At 46.6% G+C, this 6,000-nt stretch overlaps 1 protein-coding gene across 3 annotated transcripts in view; it reads left to right on the top strand.

The window, feature by feature from the left end:
* The first annotated feature begins 3,800 nt into the window (after nt 1-3,800).
* MIGA2 (mitoguardin 2) overlaps nt 3,801-6,000 on the top strand; it is a 39,150-nt gene continuing 36,950 nt past the window's right edge. For all 3 annotated transcript variants that reach the window (XM_084820915.1, XM_084820920.1, XM_084820917.1), the window contains exon 1: nt 3,801-3,877. The gene's annotated coding sequence lies outside the window, so the exon portion shown is untranslated. The remainder of the gene's footprint in view (nt 3,878-6,000) is intronic.

Here is a 6,000-nt window from a genome sequence, read left to right as displayed (position 1 = left end):
AGAGACAAACTACAGGGAGGAGGAGGAGGAGGAAAAATAGCAGCAGGAAGATCGGAACTTCCAGGGCACCCAATCCCAGAGATGCGCCCATCAGCGCCCTCTAGCCGCCTCTGGGCGGCCTCTTAAAGCGCAACGCTCCTGCCGTTGTGGGGGGAGAAGGGGCCCCCCAAAACGCCGCCCGCATCTGCTGGGATCGGGTAGAGGGTCGGGGCCAGGGTTCCCAAGGTTTGATTGATGTGTTTGCTTTTTAGCACTGTTATCTCCCCAGCCCCCCAAAAAGTCTCCCCAAGGCGGCTTCCAAAAAGAAGAAAGAAAAGGGGAAAAAGAGACAGTCCTCTGCCCCGCAGGCTTGCAATCTAAAAACACGGGGCACGCGAGGAAAAAGGGAGGCGGAGGGAGAAGGGGGGGAAAGGAGCGAATTCGGGCAAGGAATAAATGCCTGTCTTTAGGGCTACAGGTGCGGATGCGTGGAGGAAGAGCCCCTTGAAAGGGCGGGGGATGGCACAGCTCTGCAAGCGTCTCTGCCCCGCAGACTTACAGTCTGAAGAGACGCGACAGAAACGGACAGGTGCGAGGGAAGAGCTGCAGGCAATGGGTTCTCAGCCGTAGGGTTCAGCCGGTCGTGGGCACAGTGGATGGACTGCTGCTCCCTCGGGTGGGAGGGGGTTTTCAGCTAGAGTTACATCCAGGCAGGGTATAGCCCATGTGAGCCCTACGCGGAGTAGTCCCATTCAAATGAATGGGACAGACACTGGACGCGACAGGGACACTCCAGCCTTGCCAGGGGTTCTAGCACCGAATCTATTTTCTGGGGGGCCGGATCTCTTCCCCAGAGCCCAGAGTGTCCACAGATGCCAATAGAAGGGTTATGTTCTCGCCTTAATTACCATGGTGTGTGGGGGAGGCCTTTTCGGGGGGGGGGGTTGCAACTGGGGAGGGGAGGGTTAACTCTCTCCCCCCGACATGTTGCAACACCCCAACCCCAATTGCAACACCCCAACCCCTGTCTGGCAGTTAATTCTAGTGGAGGGGATGCCATTGTTTCGAGGCAAAGTGCAAGTTAAGTGAAGACTTTATTTTATTCTGAGATGAGTTGGATGAGAAATGGATTGGACCCATTTGCCTCCCTGTGAAATTTAAATAAGTCCTGGTCATTATTCCAAAGTTTGCGCATATTGATATAAATTAGCAGGGGCAGATTTGTACACAGGCTTGTGTCCTCTGAGGGTGGAGCGAGGAATCTTTTCAGCAACACTAATAACCTGTTGGATTAAAGAGCTTCAGCTATGGGGCGGTATAGAAATTGGATGGATGGAACTCCAGAAATGCAATCCCAGCTGCCATGTACACAGCACTTACTCCTGAGTAAGGCTGCAATGCCAAGCCAACTCAAGACACTTCACAGTAGGATTTAGAATGCAGTCCAGCAGTCCCTGTGGAACCACGGGGTGTCCCATTTTCCTCCCATGGTGACCATTTCCAAAAGGGTCACCATGAAAAGGTGGAGGATTAAACAGTGGCACCTCTAGGGTTGGACTTCAGGGCCAAGGTCCGGGCCCCACAGCCAACAGGGGCCCCAAATGATCACCCAGAGACCAGCGGGTGCAGGAGCCAACTCCATTTTATTCTTGTGGTCAGGATAAATAAATAGGATGGTGCTATGATATTCTGACCACTTCACCACATTGAGGTGGAGTAGATGGAGTAAACAGGATGAGGATCACACCCTTACGTGCAGCTTGCTCGAACCCCTGCAGGTTACTCAGACGTCAGCCCCCCTGAATTCAGTGGGATTTCTTCCAGGTAAGTGTGCATAGGATTGCATAAACACTTACTTGGGAATAAAAAGCATCACTGATCTTAATCCCATTCCAATTAATTAATTCCAAGGAAACATGCATGGGATCTGGGATGCATGACTGTAATCCTCAGATAACTTTTTTGAGCTCGTCCAACTGTTGCTCAGTCCTATTTGCATGTTTATCCAGAAATAAGCCCCATGGAGTTCAATAGGATTTACTCCCAAGTAACTCCTAAATGGATAAATACCCAATAATGCAAAGCTTATACACTGTTCCTGGGCCAACATTTCCTGACATAGATCAGAATGCAAGGGGTTTGACAATGCAACCCTAACTATGCATGTTTGCTCAGAAGTAAGTCCTATTGAATTCAATGGCATTCACTCCCAGTTTAGTGTATATATGAGATTGCAGCCTGAATTATAGCTTGGATCCAGATTTAGCCATACTTTGAGTAGACCCATTGAAATCAATGGGACTTGTGAGTCATGACTAACTTAAGTCCCATTGATTTCAAGTGATCTACTCTAAATATGACTAAGTCTGGAATCAACCCTTCATTCACTTGGATGTCCTTATGGAGAGTTTTTGTGGTGGATTAAATTTTATGAAGTCTTCCCTAACCTGGTGCCCTCCGGGTGTTTTGGACTACAACTCCCATAAACCCCAGCCAGTATGCCAATGGTCAGGGATTATGGGAGTTGTAGTCCAAAAGTCTAGGGAATGCTAGGTTGGTTGCCCATTACGCTACAATACACTCTTATCTGGGAGCAAGTCCCATTGAACTGAATGGGTCCTATTTCTGTGTAATCCTATGCATGTCTGTGCAGAAGAAAGCTGCATTTATTTTAATAGGGCTTACTCTCATGTAAACAGTTACAGGACTGCAGCCTTAAAACGTCACCCAGTTTTATACAGGAGGAGGTTTGTAAACAGTGTGTGTATTGTTGATTTGGTATATATACAGTATTTATCTGTGGGTGTATTGTTGGTGCACCAGTAGAAAACATCATACAAAATCCTACAAAATGCCGTAAATCTGCATGGATTATCTTAAAAATAACCCCAAACAAAAGTATGTTCTGAAAGTATTGCTTTCAGAAATATTGTGTTTACCTATTTCCAAATCTACAATCCTATGCATGTCTCCTCAGTGGTCCATTGAATTCACTGGGACTTCTTCCCAGAAAAGTGTGTAAATGGTTAACACTTATACGATTAATCATTTACAATCTCTTTTAACCAGGTTTCAGCCCTATGTAAACACATTTAAGGCATAATCCTATGCATGCTTAGACAGAAAAAAAGTCCTACAACTTGAATGCTGGAAGTTGTAGGACAATTTTCTGTTTAAACATGCATAGGATTGCACCCTTACTATATCTCATATATATAGTACTATAGTATGCCAGAAATGGACTCCCAAAGTTGCTCACATTAATTAAAATTGCTGTATTTTTAGTTTATTTGTTTTTAATGTTTGTTTTAATTAAGATTTTGGGTTTTAAATCTGTATTTTATTGTTATCCGCCTTTGAGTGCTATTTTGTGGGGACAAGGTGGGATATAAAATAAACAAATAAATAAATAGAAATAACAATCAGAAAATTGATGGGGGAAAGGAGGGGGTTTCAGCTGGAGCGGAGTTGTGGCCTCATACCTGGTTGCTGCTCCCTCCTATGTTTCTAGTCCCTAGTTTTTTAATCTCAAGATTCCTGTTGTGCTGTACCCAAACACAAGGAGACATTGCCTCTTTAAGGCAAGCCGCGCCCCTTCTGGCGTCACGCCCAACCTGAGCCAATCAGCTCTGAAGCACGCGCAGTGGGTGGGAAAAGAGAACTCTGCTTTCTGTCGCTCAACCGCACTCGATGTGGGTTGCGGCATGTTAAACCGCCGGGGGAACGCATGCCTATTGGTCCTTACGGGGATCGAGCTGCCCTTTTCATTGGTCGAGGCGGCTGCCCGTCGTGAGTCTCGCCACGACGCTCCGCCCCCTACTGGCAGCAGTCGGGCTAGGCTGCGAGAGAACCGGGAAGGAGACGCTGCCCTTCTGAACCCATGGACCGCGGCTGCACGGTGAGCATTCTTCTCCCCCCCCCAATCTGGAGAGTGGTATTGCCCGCTCTGCTTAGGGCAGGTGCGCGGCGGCCTCTTCCATCGTGATCGCGCGGGGGGGGGAATGTCTATGTAACGTTGCCTTTTATTCTAGCCCTCCTGCGCGGTTAGGAAGGTGGCTCACCTGTTGGGCAGGTGCTTTGGGTGAGCTCCTGCTGGGAATGATAGGGGGCAGTTGCCTTTTGCTGGGGGGTTGGGTGGTCCTCTCCCTATATCTGTAGCTGTTGCCCCATATCTGCGATGGTAGACCTGTCTCACCTGTTCCCTCTCACCTGGACAGGTGAGCTGCCATTAGCGTCCATACCTGGATCTCAGTTCCGTTCAATTTTACTGCTCCCCTCCTCCCCCCGATCTGTCTATAACTAAGCATTTATGCTTCCAGTCATCTCTGCATTGGCTTTGGTTGGTTGTCTTCCTATTATTCTTATGGGGGGAAATAATTGAAAAGATTGCGGAAACAAAAACAACAGAGGAGCAAAAAACAAGCAGCCATCCAATGTATTATTCACTTATTTAGGGCGCGATCCTATGCACGTTTCAACAACAAAAAAGCCCTTCAGCTCCCAACATGAATGGAATCCTGCTGCACAATTGGGGGGGATATAACTGTAGTTTGCATTGGCAGGCATTTTAAGAAACAAGCAAATGGGATGATGGCTTGGATCCAGATTTAGTGAGAATATAGACCCCTTGAAATCAGCGTGACTTAGGGTGCAATCCTATACACGTTTAGACAGAGAAAAAAAAAGTCCTACAACTCCTAGCGTGCTGGCTGGGGCATTGCTGGAAGATGTAGGGCTTTTTAAACATAAGAACGTAAGGAGAGGCGTCCATCTAATCCAGCTGCCCACAGGGAAACCCACAACCAGGACATGAGTGCAACAGCACGCTCCCACCCATGTTCCCCAGTAACATTGGGGACTCTGCCTCTAGTACCGGAGTTTGCATATAGCCATCAGGACTTGTAGCCATTGATAGCCTTCTCCCCCATGAATTTGTTCAACTGCCTTTTAAAGCCATCGAAGTTGGTCGCCATCACTACGTCTTGTGGAAGTGAATTCCATAGTTTAACTATGTGCTGTGTGAAGAAGCCCTTTCTTTTATCTGTCCTGAATCTCCCCACAATCAGCTCCAAACAGCAACCTCCCGCCCGTGTTCCCCAGGAACTGGTTTTCCTGTCTAAACATGCATAGGATTGCTCCCTAATGTAAATGTACAAGTTGCTAACATGAAAAGAAGTTTCTTAGCAATGTGCAATATAATACAGTATAAGGTCGTAATGAAATACTGCATCTTTAATGAGCTTCCGCTGAGCATTAAAAATGTGGTTGTTCAGGCAGGCGTTTGGGGTTAGGGTATTTTTAGAAATATGGTGTTTTTATTGTAGAATTTTATTGTTTTAAACTGTTCTGTTATATGCTTTGTACATCGCCCAGAGTGGCTGGGTGACCGGCCAGATAGGTGATTAATAAATTTAATAAATAAAAATAAAATAAATATTAATATATATTATAATAAATGTTATATATTAGTGAATGCAGAAGGCAAAATTGCCTTCCTGGGAATACGTGTTGGGAAAAGTATATTTTTGGTAGGCAGCAAAAACCCAGAAGGATCAGCACCCACCTAATTTGTAGCACTCAGGAGTTCCAGAGAGCGGGCTTTGGCACTAAAGGCCCCTTTCTGTGCTGTCATGGACCAGACCTCTGAAATCTTGGGTGCCACCAGGAGGGGATCTTCTGGTGAGCGCTGCAACCAAGCAGGCAGGTATGGGGTCCCATCCTTCTCAGCCAGCTTGGCCATAGGCACTTTTTAAAAAAGTGAACTGAAGCTATTGCTACACCTTAACTCTATCCTTTCCATCACCAGTGGCCTAAAAATAATTTTCAATAAATAACTTGCAGGTGCTTGAAGATGAGATTTCTCCCTATGGATTTCATTATGATGGAGCAGACACAGCAAGTTTTGACGGTATCGTGGTGGGTTTACAGCAGAACAATGGGCTAATAGCCAGCAGGGTGGCCAGATGCAAAAGACGACCAAGATTCCTGCATCTTTTATAGTTGCGCAGCAGAGGGAATTTC

This window comes from Heloderma suspectum, chromosome 14 (assembly GCF_057233095.1).
Source record: "Heloderma suspectum isolate Gila_16-S chromosome 14, 16-S_ref, whole genome shotgun sequence".
Taxonomy (NCBI): Eukaryota; Metazoa; Chordata; class Lepidosauria; order Squamata; family Helodermatidae; genus Heloderma; species Heloderma suspectum.
The sequence above is the reverse complement of the archived record's forward strand: the minus strand, read 5'-3'. Positions and strand labels throughout refer to the sequence as shown.